The sequence below is a fragment of the Callospermophilus lateralis genome, chromosome 7 (genome assembly GCF_048772815.1).
Source record: "Callospermophilus lateralis isolate mCalLat2 chromosome 7, mCalLat2.hap1, whole genome shotgun sequence".
Classification (NCBI taxonomy): Eukaryota; Metazoa; Chordata; class Mammalia; order Rodentia; family Sciuridae; genus Callospermophilus; species Callospermophilus lateralis.
Window position 1 is genome coordinate 8,742,311 of NC_135311.1, and position 16,423 is coordinate 8,758,733.

Consider the following 16,423-nt stretch of genomic DNA (forward strand, 5'->3'; position numbering starts at 1 on the left):
TCCAACGTCTCCTCCCCTTTTATTGAATTTGTTGCCAAAGGAGAACCCTGATGAGAGAAGAAAGGAAAAGGGAAATGCATAGGAAAAAAGGAAGCATCCAGACACGGCCCTTTCCAGTGGCTGCAGGTGTTTCCTGCTGTGGTGAGAGGGCAGTCCCTGTGGACTAGGTCTCTGTCTGCCACTTGGGTTCCCATCTGAGCTGGATGTGGGGAGCAAAGCAGCCATGGGGCAGGAGACCTCTCTCAGGAGGGTGAAGAATTAGGCCTTTGCACAGGTGGAGTGTGCAAGGCATTGTCCCTGAGAGGGCTCCCTGTCTCCTTGATAGTTAATGCCCCCGTGGCCTCCACATGAGCATTTACCTTAGGATCAGCAAACTCAGGTCTCTTCTCCGTGGAGGGCTCAGCTCACAGCACTGGGCTGGTGAGGCTGTGTTCAGGAAGGAAGGAGAAAGGCCACAGACAGACAAACAGTAATATAGTGACAAAGCCGAGAGACACAGATAGATGAAGAGGAGGGCAGTGCTAAGACTCAGGGCGTGATCCCTCACAGAGAACTGGCCCTTAGTTGATGTTACTTACATCTGGTCCATAGCCACCATCCATACGGATGCAGAACAACCCGTTATTTCAACACTGTCTTTTTCTCAAAAGATACTTCCAGACACTCTGTTTACCACAGAACCAATATATAACTGACCATTACAGTCAGGACAATTAATCTAGTTTCATGGGTGGACTTTCCAGTCCACACTGCAAGACACATTACAGGTGGACCTGGGAAATGGGTCCATAAGTCTTTTCATAATTTTTACTTATCTGACAAGCTCATGAAGCTGCATGGTATAGACTCTGTAGCTGGAAATTTACCTTCCTGAGCCAGGTTTCTCAGTCATCATCATGATGACTAGTTTAAACTTTTCTTTGAAATCTAATATAATTTACTGAATCATGTTCAGTAGCATTAAGGCTCTCAATATTACAATGTGTGTGTGTGTGTGTGTGTGTGTGTGTGTGTGTGTGAATAAATTTTTATTTCTCTTGGTTTTATATCTTGGAATGGAATGCTGGGTCATATAATAATTCTATGCTTAATATTTTGAGGAAGTGCCAAGCTAATATAGCTATACCATCTTATAGGCCCTTGGCAGGGTATTAGAGTTCCGATTTCTCTACATCCTCATTGACATTTGCTTGTCTTTTTAATTTTAGCCACTCACAGAATTATGAAGTGGATCTCATGATGGTTTAATTTTCATTTCCTAATCACCAGTGATGTTCAGCATACCTTCATGAGCTTACTAGCAACCCATGTCATCTCTGAAGAAATGCCTACTCAAATCATTTGCCAATTTCTCAACGATTTGCTTTCATTAAGTTGTAATAGTCATTCATATACTCTAGATACAAGGTTTTTTTGTCAAGTATATTGATACATCATTTGTAAATATTTTCTCCTATTTTGAATCTGTTTTTTGAGTCAAGTCAGGTTCTCCAGAATTGCTCAGGAAAATGAAAACCACAATAATTTAGTAAGAACTCTCAAACTCTTTTTGAGAAGGTCTCAAATATCTTTATATTTTAGAATATTATCCTTTAAATAGATATCTCTTAATTATTTTTTAAAAAAATATGATTAAGTTTATTTTCCAGTGTAGGCAGCAGTATATAAGTCTCACCATATTTTTTATAGATAATATGTCCAGCCAGAGAACTTATATAATATCAATGAATCTTTAAAGTTTGTATCCTTTATTGCTCAAAATTAACATACGATTTTAATTTAGAGAAATTTAGTCCTAATAAAATATTGTCTTAAATCTCATATAATTGTCTAACAAACAAAATATGTAAAAATCAACAGTGTCTTTGTGTCTTAGAACAATCAAATTTAGTCTTAAAGGACAATTGTCAAAATTGGGATCTAAGTCAGCAGTTTAATATACTTAGTGTTTAATCAAGGATGTGAATTTATTTACCAAAATTAATCTTTGTCTTAAACAGTGAGAATCATTAGGCAATAAACAAATTTAAGGAAATAAACTTAACATTTTTTTTTTCACATCTTCTTTCCCTTTATTGAAAAAAATTTTAGAAAATGGCAATTAATAAAGGTCGCAAACAAATCAACAGGGATATACTATGGAAAACAGACAATATAAAATTTAAAATGCCACTGGCTTCTTCAATTGATTAAGAACACAAAATGTTTAACAGGCAGGTCTTTTTAGACAAATTTAAAAGCTATATTTTGTGGGTTTTTTTGTAGTTTCCCCAAGTCAAATATATACACACCCACAAAAATGGTGTGTGAGGAAAGCTATCATACACAAGAAGTTGTATCCTGAATTCTTCAGGAAACAGTTGTTGAAACAGAAATTAACATGAAGTCAGCAACAGGTTAACAATTTTTAAAAATTGAGTCTTCAAATGCTGCATGGCACAAAGCTATACTATAGAAAGTACTACTACGTACCAAAAAAAAAAAAAAAAAAAAAAAGTTTTATACAGCTTTTAGCAAGAATGCTTTTCCAAAGCAAGTCAAAACAACACAATCAGCAGATCAAGGAAGCTACAAAATCCTATTTTTCCAGAAGAGACTAAAATTTCCGGACAAAAAAAGGGACATTTTAAACATTTCTTACTTTACCCATTTTAAGTTCTGTTTCTTCCCCCACCCATCCAGTAATTCAGCATGATCCAGCAGAAAGAGGGCTGCTTTTAGAATTGGCTATTTTATTTTTCTTTCTGTGGCAAGACTGTCATGGAGCCTGGATATTTCAGGCTCGTATGCATCCATGACCAGTGTCCCGCTGTGGTCAAAAAACTTGGCGATAGACTTAGTGAATTCGGCTTCCCGCTGCTGCTTTGTTCTCCCACTGATGAAGGTCAGTTTCAGTGTATATTTGTCATCAAACCTTTTGAGACTGGAGGACAGTTGCCAAATATCATCAGGATCCATCCCAGTAGGATCTTTCCTGTGAGCCACAAGGAAGATGCTCTTCTCCTTATATGAGGTATAAATGGTCAGAATCCCCATCATCACAAAATAGGATATAATGCACAGGGCTAAAACTGGCTTGGACTCTGGAAAGGGGTGCATATAATCCCAAATCAAAGCCACTATGGCAAAAAAACAGGAGATGGTACAGATGGTGAGGCGACCGTCAATCAGCCCAAAATTCTCCACATACTTGTACTTTTCCAGAAGTACCTTTTTGGCAGAATCATCCAAAGAGTTTTTCACAGCTGATCCATCCCATTTGTCAATTTTTACAGGCTTATCATCAATTTTCCACTTATCTAACAAGCCGCTGCGGCTGCTGCCTGTCCCGCAGCTAGGGCCACCACCAGCCCCACGACTGCCTCCGCCACCACCACTTCTCAACTTAACATTTTAATAGGTTTTTATCATGTCAAAATATGGGCAAAATCTTAGCTCACACATATTAGCATAGTAAAATTAGGGAAATAGCCAGAAATAGTTTTGAATTAATCAGTTAAAAGTTTTATAGTCAGTCCATTATATATAAATCTCTTTTTTAATTGTCTTAAGTTTTTTATGTCATCTGGTTAGATAATGATATAAAGATCTTTTTATTTAGAAAAATATTTTTATCATTAAAATTTAGAATATAAAGACCTTGTTTTACCCAAAGATGATTCTTTTTTTCATCTCCAATGGGTGCTTCCTCTCTGTTGAAGCATCTTTATCTTCTAGAATTTCTCCTGGTCACACTTTGGAACAATTTTTGAAAGCCTTAGAATTTATAAACAAATTATTGTACTTTGATAAGAAATATCAATGTTAAAATCCTCAGATACTTTTGCAGACAGAATTATATTTGTTTATCATCTTATATGTTCATACAATAACTTGAGAATTGAAACTACTTGAAGATTGTATTTTTTCTTAAAAGCAAATTTATAGTAAATACATTTATCTCAAATATCTGTAACTGAAAGGCAGAGGATCTGATAAATGTACATATAAAATATATAAATTATGGCTTTCTGTTAAAGAAAAACAATTAGACAAATATATATTAACCAAACAATTAGACCTATGCTAATTATTTGATAGATTAACAACTATAGGTTATCTAAATATCTAGAAAAATATATATTAAGATTAAGGACATAACTTATAATTGTATTAACTTTATGTAACCACGTGGTCTTAAAATACTTGGATCCATTTCAATTTATTTTTACTTAGGAGTGCACTCTTTTATATGACGTCACTTGATGTAACTGAAATAAGAACCTTAAGTATACATACTTATTTCTTATAGTCAGGAATGAGAATAAGGATTTTTTGGTCATCACAGGAACATTGCTGGATTTTGTTCCTGTGGTGAGCAAATGCATCCCCATAACCTCCCAAATTAAAAGTAAAATACAAAAAAGCATGTTTGATATCTTTCATCCATAGATCATTATTTAGTAACACAACTATAGAGAAAGTAAGGTTATTTAACTCAGAACTAACTTAAATTTAGGGTTGCAAAGTAGCAACCTGTGGAATTAAATTTTATCTGAAAAAGATATCTTTCCTTAGCATTTACAGGTGGGCATTTTTAAGAATGAACAGTCTGAGCAGCTCCAGTAGCAATCTGAAACAGGAAGTACAGGTGAGCAGCTGGAAGGCAGGACCAGAAGTCCTGTCTGAGTGACTGTGGAAAAACCAATTGCAAGCCCACAAAATTGTGGGATATGGAACCAGGAAGCCCCCTCGTCCGGCCAGGCGCTGCGTGGTTACCATGGTTAAGCAAGCAATATGGAGTCTGCTGCTTATTGTCTGGGACAAAAGTTTCCCAAGAGTTTTCCTAGCTGATTGCATTTTATTTGATTTTGTCTGCATTTCCCCCCCCCCCCCCCCGCCAAGATCCTATTGTGGTAGCAGCTTGCTCTGTCTCTGCCACCTGCCATTGCAGCTTGTGTATCCCTCACCCTACACTTCTTTCTGTGGTATGCGTGTGCTCCAAAAGTTTTTAGCAGCATATTAAGTTAGTCTGTGTTCAGCATTCAGGTCAAGTCATTTAAGGGTTCAAAGCACTGCTGGCCGCAGGGGCTAGGACCCCATATGGAGCAGCAAGCAGCAGCTAAAGTCTCTGGTCCCCAGCGGCTGAGTTACAGCCATTCTGATTCATAGGACAATCATGTAGCAAAGAGTCAGTACAAACTTTCTGAGTATTCACAAAAACAATAGAAAATTGAAACTTACTTCTCACCAGGTAAACATCACAACATTTTCTCTCCTTTTGCTCACTCTCCTAGCACATACTTCTAGAACATAAAGCCCAAAAAATCTTTGGAAAAGATTCACAAAAACAATTCAAAAAAATCCATAAAATCGTTCTTTCCATGGAGAGGACTCAACTCAACAACACAGCCCATTAATCATCTTAATAAATCTTTACATTTATTTAGAGTCTCTAGAATATATTAAACATATCTAAAAAATTATACACCAATTTTAAAAATTTTAACGTCACAGATTTCCCTTCTCTCTAATTTACTTACTTATTACAAGTCTGCCCAAAATACTCTGCAATCCTAAGCATGCTTAACTTCTGGAGAGAACTTTCAACTTCACTAAACTTCTAATATTTAAATTAGAGTCCCCTTAAGAGCCAGCATTTATCGGTTTTGTCCCAGCAGCTTAAAGACTCAGACCTTTGGCCTTACATTGGGCACCAATTGCTGGGTTTCTGTTCTCAGGCCTAAAAGGCTCAGGGGTCACTCCAATTAAACTGGGCTGACTGGGCTGCACAAAATAACCACACAGGAGACACAAGAACCTTTTTCTTTGGGGTTGCTGTGTGGGCTCCTCTGACCTCAAAGGTCCAAAAGGGGAAAAAGAGAGAGAGAGAGAGAGAGAGAGAGAGAGAGAGAGAGAGAGAGAGAACACACATGAGCTGACCCCTTTTATTGAGGAGAAGCTATTCAAATGAGGCAAGGGTACAGATTTCAGGGGGCTGAGTCTATCTTCATGATGTCCACTGTCAGCAGGTTGACTGACACCTGGGTAGGCCACACCCAAGGGCACAGTAAGAGAAGAGGACACACACAAGGCACTTCCATGGAAGATTCTATCCTAAACAGGGCAAGGGGTTATATTACAAAGGAACAGGTGAGCATAGCTTCACCCATGGGGCTGTAGCAAGACACACCCATGCACGAGACACTGATCCTGGAACCCAAGAAGGGTGGGGAAAGCTCTGCCACATTTGTGTGACTGAGCACCTCAGCACCCAGCCAGGGAGTGTGACTCAGTCACATGCAAGGTTGGTCTCCCACAATTTTTAAATCAATTAAATAAAAATATTAGATCCTTCAAAGTCATTTAGATAGAGAATTCCGTATTCAATTTTCCTTTAAAGGCTTTTGTGAGCAACTATTTTATTTCATCTTGTATTAGTCAAATATCTAGCAGAGGGCTAGGGATATAGCTCAGTTGATAGAGTGCTTGCCTTGCATGCACAATGCCCTGGGTGTGATCCTCAGAACCACACACACACACACAAAACAACAACAAACAAACAAACAAAAACAAACAACAACAACAACAACAACAACAACAAAAATTAACAGAGACAGCATTCTTTGTAATTACTCAAATGGGAAAAAGCATACTAAAAAAATGTATTTTTAGGGGCTGGGAGTATAACTTAATTGGTAGAGTGCTTGTCTTCCATGCACAAAGCCTTGGATTCAATCCCCAGCATCACAAAAGAGAAAATATTCTTGTGAGGGTAGGGGGTGAGGAGCACACCTGTAAACCCAGCAGCTGTGATGGCTGAGACAGGAGAATTGTGAGTTCAAAGCCAGCCTCAGGAAGAGCGAGGCGCTAAGCAACTCATTGAGACCCTGTCTCTAAATAAAATACAAAACAGACCTGGGGATGTGGCTCAGTGGTCAAGTACCCCTAAGTTCAATCCGTGATACCCCCCCCCCCCATAAAAAAGTACTGGGGATGTGGCTCAGGAGGTATAAGTGCCCCTGAGTTTAGTCCCAGGTACTAAAAAAAAAAAAAAAAAAAAGTAATTTTGAGTTTTTCATCCACTTCAGGATAGTGATACCGCTAGTGATCCGAGACAAGTCCTGCTTCCCCACATGTTGAAGCTTGAACATTAGAGAGAAGCCCACCAAGGCAAGCGTATGAAGCAGGGTTTATTTAAAAAGGGGTTGTTATACCAGATCCGTGAACCCCAAAAGACCTCCAGGAGCCAAGTCCAATGTAATCACACAAGAGTCTTTATTGCAAGCCTGAGCCTGGACTCACAACCATTTCTGTCGCAGGGGTCCCAGGGAGTGAGTCCCAGTCCTTTGTTCAGTGAGATTTTATAGGTTTTGGGGGGTACTCTATGCATCACAACATCACACAGCAAATCATTTCACACAGGGGAAAATCAAACAACTCTTAACATTGATTAGCAATTCCTTGGCAGGAACAAGTGGGGTAAGGGTGATTGGTGAGTTCAAGTGGTGGATACATTTGAACTGATTGGTTTAGGCCAGCAGGGGTTGCAAGAGTGTGTATGCTAAACTACTGGGAGGGCCGCCTGCATTACAGATATCTTCCTTGTCTCACGCTGATTGGTTGTTGCTTTTGGTCTTTAAGGTCAAAACTTAGACCTCAAGCATTCTCAGGTCTTTCCAGGAACGTGCATTGCTGAGTCAAGGACCTCTGGCCCTGCAATCAGAGATATCTGGCTCCCCAGGCCCTTCCTGTGATTCATGGACAAATGACTCAGCAGGGTGGCTATGTGCCCAGGAACACTCTGTGGGTCACTTCAGTTTCTCAGGGTAACATTGACTTCCACCGGGAGGAGAAGGGGGCCATGGCTGGTGTCCTGGTATCCCCAGAAGTGAGGTCTTCTGCCCTTTTTTATATGTCCTAGGCTTCCTTGGTTCTCCTGTCCTCTTCCCCTTATCTCTCTCCTTCCTGCTTACATGACTAGGTCCAGGAATGCTCGGTGGGGTGGCCAAAAGGTGGGAAACCATGGGCTGAAGGGGGAAGGGCAGGATGGAGCAGCCAAGGACACATTCCCTGTAGGGAGGGGCAATTCTGGGACAGGTTACCTTGGCAGGTTGGAGCAGGAGCAGGTTTTGATAAGGGTAGAGGAAGGGCTCTGAAGAAATTAACATTTCAATCCCTCAGGGGACAGTCTCCTACTTCCCAGGTCTCAAAATTGGCCTCCTTGATCCAACCTGACTCCATTTAACCATCTACACCGACTGCCTGTCTAATTCTGGCTTCAATAGGAAGGCACCCCATATCAGAGATGTCATGGCTGCTGAATGAGCCAGTTCATGTGTCTGCCAATTGTTCTGAGAATTTGTTTAAAGTTGGTCTGACCCCTTTCCAGGGTTTGGCACAATGAAGTCCCCCCATGGCTTCCATAAATCTCCAACCGTACTATCTCACAGTACCCCCACCTACTTTTCTAACCCGTTCAAACCTGTACCCATGCCTACTGTCTTGGTTCTGTCCTAGTGGCCTGAGCCTCAGCAACTCCATTTTAAAAATTCCAGTTTGAAACCTGCAGTGTCCCCAGGCACACCCTCAGAGCCCTCCAGTGTGGCTTCAGACAAGTCACTTCCCCCCACATGATAAACAGAGTGAAGCCTCTGGCAGGCTGTCCTCACCTGATAAGAGGGAAAGGCCAGAAGATCAGGGTGGAGATCACCAGACCAGTTGCTTCTGACCCCAGGGTAAATGATGTCATGGAGCTGATAAGGATTGCATGGAGGGTCAAAAAGCCCCCCAAATTTAGTATAAATAATAGAGCTGATGAACAGGGATTCAGCCCCCTGAAACAAGGGTGCATTTGAGCTAGAGAGCATGATGAGAACCTTTCCTGTTCCTCTGCATGATCCTCACCTCTCTTAAACTCTACCACCTTGTCTGGCCTTGGTAAGAGCTGCAACTCCTCCCTACAACCCCTTCCTCAATCAATAGTCCACTCTGAAAAACCAGTCTCTATCTCAGAGCAAAGCCTGTCCAAGGAAGAGACATCACCTTTGTCCTTAGAAAAACCCACAGAGCACTCCTAAGCACATTCCCACCCTGCTAAGTTGTTTATCTGCAATAACAGGAGTGGTCTGCTGTGACAGGTGTCCCTGACTCAGTCAGGCTAGGTGGAGATCCATAGCAACCCCCTAGCAGCCACCAATCAGCATGAGACAGGGAAATACCTGGGATGCCAGATGACCCTCCCAGTTTATGGTGGTTGATAACATGTTGGGAAACCATGTAGTTCAGCACGTACACCCCTCTTGGCTTAAACCAATCAGTTCAAATGAATTCCCCTTTTGTACTGACCAATCACCCCTACCCAACTTGTTCCTGCCAGTGAATGTGCTAATCATGTTTTAGAGTTGCTATTTGATTTTCCCGCAGTGTGTGATGATTTGCTAAGGGATGCTATGATGTATGTGAAGTCCCTGCCTTCTCCAAAGAATGTATAAAACTACTGCAAACCCTAGGCTCTGGGCTTCTCAGCATCACCAGTTGCTGTGTGTGTGCATGGAGGACCGAGCTAGCTCGCAATAAACACCTCTTTGCTGCTTGCATCGATCTTGGGTCTCTGGTGGTCTTTGGGGGTCCCGAATTCGAGCATAACAACTCCACACCAGGAAAAGCCTACCTTGTTTCCAGACCTGGTTACCATGGTCTGAGTGAGTGTGCATCTGCTGGCTTTAAAGCCTAAGGTTTAAGACTTCTGAACTTAGCATGCAGAGGGAATGTCTGTCATTAGCCTGTCATGATTAAGAGTATTTTGCAGCGCTAAGAATTAATCTAGAATTGTTTGCTGTGAATTTATTAATCTAGAATTTTTTTGCTGTGAATGGATTATGTCTATTGCAGTGCCTAGCACTAAGGATCATCATTTTCTTGATTAAGAACCTATAGAGTGAGTTGTATTGAGTAATTTCAGTGAATAAAGCATAGAAAGAGGCAGAAGCACGTGGACATTCTTTATTTCTCCCTTTGACTGCAATTTTGCCCCCTCGTGATACCAGGTCCTGTTAGAGTCTGTAAACAAGTCAGATTGGCACCTGTTATTTTGCCAGAGAAATGTTAAAGTCTGTAAACAATTCTGGATGGCGCCTGGCAAAATGCCAGAGGGAGTGGTTTGTAAAGTAACAAAAGCAAGCCATTAAGTATGGAGATTCCTGATTGGTTGACTGCTGTATCTAGTTTATGCTAATTAAGATAAGCTGTGCAAAATGTATAAATACCTCTGTTGTCCCACAATAAACGGCTCCTATTCCTGCTGCATCAACATACACAAGTCATTCATGACCCCCCCCCCCATATTCTGCTGCAGCCGGACTGCGGCAGATGGTGGCCCGTTACGGGGAGCCCCGGGACACTAGGGGGTAAGTGACGAAAAAAGCTGCCCGTCCACAGATAGGACGGGAGCAATCTGCTCGTCCCTAGGCAGATAGGGCGAGAGGAAAAATGGCCATTTCAAGAAAATGGAGAAGATTGATGCAGTATGTTTGTGTCTTGTTTTGTTTTGAAATGTTGTATTGTCTTTGTGATGAAAATATGGAAGGGGTGAGAAGTAAATTGATAAGAGAAAAAGGCACCCCAGTGGAACCAAGAATAGTTAGGGCATGTGTTGATAAAAGCCCAGAAACTCTAGTCAGAAAGAAAAAGAAAGTTCAGAAGAAAAAGAATTATCAGGAAAAAAGTTGCAACAAAAGGCTACTACTGAATACTTTTCGATACCGGAGAGTGCGTGAATCGGTGCAATGGCGGCTGCCATGTGCAAGGAATTTCCAAGTGGCGGCAGTTGCAGGCTCTTCCCCGCCCCCCTTCCCCGGGGAGTGGATCGCCACTGCGAGCCCAAATCTAGACCTGACCTGGAGGCACAGTCTCGCAGGCTTTTCTCCTTGTGCCCGGAAGCAGTTTGAGTCTGGGACTCTCCCCAGGGCCATCTGGGGCTGCCCGGGATGCTACAGCTGGCAGAAGATGCTACTGGCGTCCCTGAAGTTTGATCATTTCCAAGGCCAGTAACTACAATGGGTCTCCCACACCTGGAGGCTGATGAGTAATGAGTACTATTAAGGCTTATTTCAAATGTAAAAAACCTTGAAATAATGTACTAAATTGTTCAGAAGGTTGTTTTCTTAGTGAAATGCTACAGGATTTTCTTCAGCCATCCAGAGTTCCTGCCTTCGTTCCAGTGCCGGTGAAAACAAAGGTGAAAGAATTTACAGTGTTGCTGAGAACCCGACAAGACTTCGGAGCTCTTGCTGTTTCTGCTGCTACAACTTAAGCTAGCTGCCTACAGAATTTACCTGGACTGTGATTTACCTGGACTGTGAGTTAATCTATTGAGACACTGCTTTATCTGGACTGAGACAACAAACTGTAATCTACAACAAATTGTAACTCGGTATCTTTGCTAACGGTGTCATTGCTGGTATAATTCTTCCAAGGTCTTCTTGCATGGAGGCATCAATTGGCTTGGTATTGTAACATTTTGTATCCTCCCTTTCTGTTTCTAGCAGGTTATTTATGGTGTTTCTGTAAAAAACACTATGGTCCTTAAAAATTAAACAAAAGGGGGAATTATTAGAGATTGTAAACAAGTCAGATTGGCACTTGTTATTTTGCCAGAGAAATGTTAAAGTCTGTAAACAATTCTGGATGGCGCCTGGCAAAATGCCAGAGGGTGTGGTTTGTAAAGTAACAAAAGCGAGCCATTAAGTATGGAGATTCCTGATTGGTTGACTGCTGTATCTAGTTTATGCTAATTAAGATAAGCTGTGCAAAATGTATAAATACCTCTGTTGTCCCACAATAAACGGCTCCTATTCCTGCTGCATCAACGTACACAAGTTATTCGTCACCCCCCTGTTATTTTGCTGCAGCCGTACTACGGCAAGGTCCTATGAAAAATCCCACTGATCTGAGAACATTCTGGGTTGTTGACACTGCTATACATCAGAGTCTGGCATTGGCCATCCAGGATTTCCCTCTGTGGAGTCACTTTCAAGCTCTGCCTCAGCCAACAGCCTGAGATGAACACAACCACCATCCTGCCCTGTGCTGCCCTTTGATCCTGTGTCTCTTCCTCCAGTTATATCTCTGCAAGAGAAGCTCCAGGCTCTCATTGCTCAGCCCCCTGCAGGGAAATTGGAGAGTTAGTTTCCTGACTCATGACACCAGTGATCTCCAGGAGAACCTGGGGCCAAGAACCATAGAGTGGAATTTCAAAGTGTGCATTTCAATCATTTTAGGCTTAGGTAAACTAGTTTGAAACTACAGCAACCTTTCCCATGGGAAAAAAAAAACCACACATTTATTTCCAGATAGCACACCTAATAATTGCTTCTGCTTTCATTTCCTGTTGGAGAAGAAAAATGCATCCTCTCTATCTTGCCAAATTCCACATTATACAAAAAAGGGACTGATCCCAACACCCCAGGAGACCAGATTCCTGCTTGGAGTGTGAACCTGCTGGGAAACTTTAAAAGCCTAAAAATAATCAATAAGGAACAAAAGACAAGAGGTAGAAAATAGTTTTAAAAGCTGGGCTTGGTGGGTTTTTCAGTCCTGGCAGAAACTGAAAATGCACAATGAAAAAGGCCCAAATTCTTTATTTAAGAGGAAATACAGCAAGAGATTTCAGTGTGGCAGGCTTTTAGAAGAAAACCAGATAAATACAGGGCTAGGGAGGTTATGTTCACTTCTGGTGGTGCAATGTTTAAGCATATCTTTCCCCCCATATCCTCACTAACATTTATTGTAACTTGTATTCTTTTTTTTTTTAAGAGAGAGAGAGAGAGACAGAGACAGAGATAATTTTTTAATATTTATTTATTTTTTTTAGTTTTATCGGTGGACACAACATCTTTGTTTCTATGTGGTGCTGAGGATCGAACCCGGGCCGCAAGCATGCCAGGCGAGCGGGCTACTGCTTGAGCCACATCCCCAGCCCTGTAACTTTTATTCTTGATAATTATCATTCTGATTGGGGTGAGATGGAATCTCAGTGTAGTTTAATTTGCATTTTATTGATTGGGTTATTTTTGGTTTAGGTGTTAAGTTTTTTGAGTTCTTTATACATGATGGGAGTGGGAAAGACTTTTTCCCCATTTTGTAGGCTCTCCCTCCATGTTATTGATTGCTTCTTTTGCTGGGAAGAAGCTTTATAGTTTGATACCATCCATTTATTGATTCTTGATTTTACTTCTTGCACTTTTATAGTCTTGTTGAGGAAGCTGACATGATAGAGAGTTGGGCCTACATTTTCTTCTGTTAGGCACAGGGTTACATTTTTCTAGGAAATTATATAATTAAATGTTTGAATGTATTAGCCCAAAAAAAAAAAGAACCAGTCAGGAGCTGTGGTGCACACCTGTAACTCCAGCATCTCGGGAGGCTGAAGCAGGAGGTTTGCAAGTTCAAAGCAAGCCTCAGCAACTGCAAGGCACTAATCAGCTCAGTGAGACCCTGTCTCTAAATAAAATAAAAAATGGGGCTGGGATGTGGCTCAGTGGTCGAGTGCCACTGAGTTCAATTCTTGGTACAAAAAAAAAAAAAAAAAAAAAAAAAAGGACAAAACTCAAGTAGAGTCTGATGGCTTTAGAGTGAATTGATTCAGTTGCTTCAGATGATATTAATCAGCCAGGAATGGTGGCACACATCTGTAATCCCTGTAGCTCAGAAGGCTAAGACAGGAGGATCACAGGTTCAAGGCCATCCTCAGCAACTAAGTGAGACCCAAAGAAACTTCATGAAAACTTCTCTCAAAATAAAAATAGATAGGACTGGAGATATGGCTCAGTGGTAAATTGCCCCTAGGGACTTAACCCAATGCCCCTCCCCCCTGCAAAAAAAGGAGAGAGATATTAAAGGTGCATCCACAAGCCTACATTATCTATCATATAATCACTTTTTATCTCTACTGTCTTTGTCTTCTCTATTATAAAAATATGAACTTATTCAATTATCTTTTATTAATTTCTATGCAACTTGCATCATAGTTGGAAAATAAAGTTAGTGACTCTTTAAGGTTCATTGAAATTCACTTCATGGCCTCCTAGTAGTAGTGTTAGTTAACTTTTCTAAATGTTCCAGGTGCATTTGAGAATAAAATGCAGTATTAAGTGTTTGGTGTTTTATCTATTAAATAAATTTACTCCATTGTGTTGTTTTAACACACTTTAAGAAGATTGTTCTGATTTTTGTTATATTTTTCGATTACTGAGATTCAGACTAAAATCTTTTACTGTGTGAAACTGGATCTATTTTTTTCTCCTTGAAATTCTGTCAATTTTGGATTCTATAAGGCAGTGTTATTTAAAGTATTTTTAAAACTTACCAGTATATTAGAATCACTGTATGATCCCTGTTATGATCTCAGTATTCACAACAAAATTTGTATGTTGAAACTTAACTCCCAAGATGATGATATTAGGAGCTGGAGCCAGGGGAAGATGATTAGTTCCCAAGGGCAGAACCTTCATAAATGGAATTAGTAAGCTTAGAAAAGCCACATTCCCATCCCTATTTTGCATTTTATTTAGAGACAGGGTCTCACTGAGTTGCTTAGTGCCTTGCTTTTGATGAGGCTGGCTTTGAGCCAGAAATCTTCCTGCCTCAGCCTCCCAAGCTGCTGGGATGACAGGTGTGCGCCACTGCACTTGGCCAAACTGATAGTTTTGAATATGATTTTTAATATTATGCTGGTTTTCTTGCTAATAAACCTGTTTGACTCTCAAAGACAAAAAGGAGGCTGACCTTATTTCAGGGCCACCAGGGCTGCAGTGGGCTGAGGGTCCCTAGCAGAGGCTGGAGAGGGCTGTCCTCATAATACTTTTTATATCTTGTATCAGATCTTCCCACAGCTTTACCCAGCTGCCCCTAAGGGAAGGGAGGGAACATGACACACCTTGTTAACTAAGAGCAGAGCTGAAGCTTTTCCTTAAGAAGGCAACCCCATTGGGGCTATGGCTCAGTGGGAGAGCGGTCATCTAGCAAGTGCGAGGGCCTGGGTTTGATTCTCAGCACCACAAAAAATAAAGAAATAAAGGTATTGCAATCATCTACAACAAAAAAATAAATATTAAAAAATGCAACCCCATTGGGACTGAGGGGATGGGGAGGACGGTAGAGTGAGACAGAGGGTATGACCCTATAGATACATGTATGACAATGTGACTCTATGTCATGTAGAGCCAGAGGAATGAGAAGTTGTGCTCCATTTGTGTGCAATGCGTCAACATGCATTCCTCTGCCATCTATAACTAATTAGAACAAATTTTAAAAAATAGAAAGGAGACCAGCAGAATAGAAGAAGGGGATCAGGGGGAGGGGGAGGGAAAGGGGAATGAAATTGATTCAATTATGCTGTTTTATTGTTGCCCATATGAGTATATCATAGCAAGTCTCACTGTGAAATATAATTATAAGATGCCATTTAAAAAGGAAAACAAACACAATCTCAGCCTGGGGAGTCCAGGGTCATCTCAGGAAAAGAGAAAGTTGAGAAGGACCTGAAATAATATGGATTCCTCTTCCCAGTCCACGGGATGATGGGTCTGCAGGAGTTTGAGGCATAAGTCCAGGTTAGCACCGGAATCTGGGAAGGCCACTCTGGCCCTGGTGTGTAATGTGCACAAGAAACTCCCCCAACACACACACACACACACACACACACACACACACACACACTTAGCTCCAGAGAAACCCTGCACAAGGAAAGGAAGGAAAACCTAGAAAGGAAGTTGGGCTCCCACTCGCCACGCTGCCTCCATCAGCCCCAATTCAGCGGCAGGACCCATCTTCACCCCCTCCGCTGGGGCAAGTCAGCACCTCTTCACGGTGCCCACACCTGGACCTGGGGTCTCAGAATGGCAAGAGTGACGCAGCAGAGGTGGCGAGGCTCTGCCAGCTGCAGAGTCAGGCAAGGATCTCTTTGGGAAGGCTTCTGAAAGGGAGGGGTCAGAAGCCACAGCAGTGACACAGGAAGAACCCTGGCTGGATGGCAGGAGAGCTCTGAGTGTGAGAGCAGCTGGAAAGGTGGCAGGAGAAGTGACAGGGCCACATGAGCCCATAGAAGGAGAGATGACCACCAGGTCAGGCTCATGCAGACCAGCGGCATCTCGAGATGGACTGAAGTCAGAGGAAGCAGGTATCCGCAGGTGTCAGGTGCAGAGTGCAGGTGTCTCCCTAGTGCTGGGTTCTCCTCCCTCCTCCAAATAAGTCATCTTCATGGCCTGGCCTGGCCTGGTCTCTGGACCACGTTGTAAACACTGGTGCAGGGCCCCTTTCCTTCCAGATGTTTGTCATCAATATCCTGAGAATACAAGAAAGAGGGTTCTCAGAGCAGCTTGAGGACAGAGTGGCCCCAGAGAGACCAGAAGACAATCAACACCCATTAACATGAATAGCTTAA

The 16,423-nt window shown here is 41.7% G+C and overlaps 1 pseudogene; it reads right to left on the reverse strand.

Annotated features, from left to right (window-relative positions):
- Positions 1–2,573: 2,573 nt before the first annotated feature.
- LOC143403519 (signal peptidase complex subunit 2 pseudogene) lies at positions 2,574–9,676 on the reverse strand (annotated as a pseudogene).
- Between the last annotated feature and the right edge of the window lie 6,747 nt (positions 9,677–16,423).